This window comes from Micropterus dolomieu, unplaced genomic scaffold (genome assembly GCF_021292245.1).
Source record: "Micropterus dolomieu isolate WLL.071019.BEF.003 ecotype Adirondacks unplaced genomic scaffold, ASM2129224v1 contig_12925, whole genome shotgun sequence".
Classification (NCBI taxonomy): Eukaryota; Metazoa; Chordata; class Actinopteri; order Centrarchiformes; family Centrarchidae; genus Micropterus; species Micropterus dolomieu.
In genome coordinates this window covers 146-2696 of record NW_025741911.1, presented here as the reverse complement: position 1 = coordinate 2696, position 2551 = coordinate 146, and the positions used below count along the sequence as shown (strand labels likewise).

Genomic DNA, 2551 nt, shown 5'->3' with positions numbered 1-2551 from the left:
ACCACAGTTGTCACTGTCCGATGACTGGGCGAAATCAAGGCTCCCTGCATGGTGACTGTCTCCATCAGAACATGACTGACAATTGAAGCAGATAAATACAACAAACTTTAAGGGTCAAATACACTATACTAACAAACAAATGTTTGTATTATGTCGCAGCATAGGACAAGTAATGGTGTTTCAGACATCCAGTGTAAAATACAGTATTGCCATTGCCAGTCATGCACATGACATCTTCATGCACTACTTACAGATTCTTTCTCCTCACTTAAAATGACCTTGTCAGGCCTGACATATATGGACTTCTGATGAAACAATTTTTTTAAAAGGCCTCCACTCAAAGTCTGATTGGAGCTAAGGGATGGCTCAACTAGTCTGTTGTGGCATGGCATCAAGATTTGTAACCTGAGGGAATGAAAAGCACACTGTATATGAAACTTGTTAAAAGTAAAACACTACACTACAGTATATGGAAAAGTTCGAGTTTCAATACATAATTTGTGTGCACACAGAAATTTACATTCTGTAAAGTTTTGCAAGTCAACATAACTTGGAGATAATACCAGATAACCCCAATGTATTGTATTATTGTGTGTATTTTTTTTTTACATATCCAAGCTTGGTAAAAATAAGCAGCAGCAAAAGAGAATGTGAAAAAATAAATGTAAGTGAAAACACATACACTCAAAATTGACCTTTCATAGTACAGTATATGATATTATTGCAAAAATATAAATAAGATGAAACAGGTAAGAAATGTGCCAAAACAGATCAAAAGCTTACCTGCATCCCTCTACAACAGGCTGGAAGGCCGCTGTTATTGCCTGCATTACTTTGACAGAATCCCAGTCACAGCCAAATTCCAATGCGGATTTTATATGTCCATTTTCAAAAAGCCAAGCTTTGCTGGCACGCCTTGGCACATTTGTATATGTATGGTCTGGCAGGAGAATGACCTCTTTGGTAAAAGACTGAGCCACTGGATTTCTTAATTGTGCCAGAAACCTTAGAAACATTAAAGAAAATCCAAATTACATTAAAAAGTGTAAAAACATGTACTACATTTATATTATTTACAGTATACATTTACATACAATAAACATGTAGCCTACTGTAGATTCACTTATCTTCTCTGTTTACGAACAGGTAAATGTGTAAAAAATGAATTTATTCTGAACTGTAGTTATTTTTTGCGGTTGCTAACATTAACATTTGTGTCTTACCATGGTACAGTATTAAATTGTGTAACTTCATAATTTACTGCAATGTTAATAAATATACAGCATGATTAATAAAGCAGTGATCTGCACTAATGCAATTTATTAATTTGAAAGTTCTTTTAAATAAAACCTAACAAGCCTCACAATAATTACCTTAAATTAAATTATTTAAATTTGACTACCTAAATCATAACTGTTACTGCGTGGCGCAGGACAATACTATGAAATGCTAAAATAAATAGGCTAATGTTACTGCAAAGAAAATCAAAGGATTGCTTTTGAAATGTTAGCTAGATGGAGTGCATGGGACTCAAAATGTAAAAAATATGTTTATTTATATGTTATGTAGGCCCTAACATTACATATTTAGCTGTGTAAATAACTAATACGTGGCCTACTTTTGGAACTGGTGCAGTAGGACCAACGACCAACGGACATTATATCGCTCTCTTCAAAGCCACCATACTCCTTTGACAATAAGTAATTTACCTCTTAGAACACGGAAGTTTCTGTTTTTATTTTTTATTGTGACTTTGGTGTTCAGAGCTGGTTCTGACCTCCCAGGGGCCCTGACTTCTGATCCATGTAAACAATTTGCCATTGCTGCATAGTCACACCTGACACCACAGTGCTTTCACTACAATCCTCCCTCCATTCAATCTGTCTCTGAAATAAACCTTAATGTAAATTCTTCTTCTAGAAACATCCAGTGCTGGTTTGAATGGACCTCTGTACACTAATTCAGTCTTCATGAAGTCCTACTGTTCAATTCAATTCAATTTTATTTATATTGCGCCAAATCACAACAACAGTTATCTCACAGCGCTTTTCATAAAAGAGCAGGTCTAGACCGTACTCTGTGATGTTATTTACAGAAGCCCAACAGTTCCCACCAAGAGCAAGCACTAGGCGACAGAGGCAAGGAAAAACTTCCTTTTAAGAGGCAGAAACCTGGAGCAGAACCATGGCTACTGGGGGCCAATCTGCTGGAGCAGCAAGTGTTCCATTAGGGTCTGAGCTGCTTGTGTCTGATGCTTGCTGTACTGACTGTGCTGGTACAGGCTGAGGCTGGATGTGGATCATCTGTGCTTGTATCAGCTGATGATTCAGCATCTACTCTACTGACAAACTTCAGCATAGACCCTATAAATTATAGATAACAATACTTGCAATATATTAATGTTATCAGCTCCATCAGGCCCATTCGAACTGGCTCCCCAGGTTTCTTTTTATACATTTTCAAAGGTAAAATACTATTAAACGTTTTACCATGACCTGGCTGAATAAGTGATGGTTATTATTAACTGAGAGATGTGCAGTGCATCCATAAT

General features: G+C 36.7%; 1 long non-coding RNA gene across 1 annotated transcript; it reads right to left on the bottom strand.

Annotated features, from left to right (window-relative positions):
• Window positions 1-2: 2 nt before the first annotated feature.
• On the bottom strand, window positions 3-1036 carry LOC123966208. The gene is made up of 3 exons (XR_006823921.1): window positions 784-1036; window positions 252-405; window positions 3-75 (listed from the first exon to the last, which is right to left on the bottom strand). It is a non-coding gene; the product is annotated as an uncharacterized LOC123966208 (long non-coding RNA).
• Between the last annotated feature and the right edge of the window lie 1515 nt (window positions 1037-2551).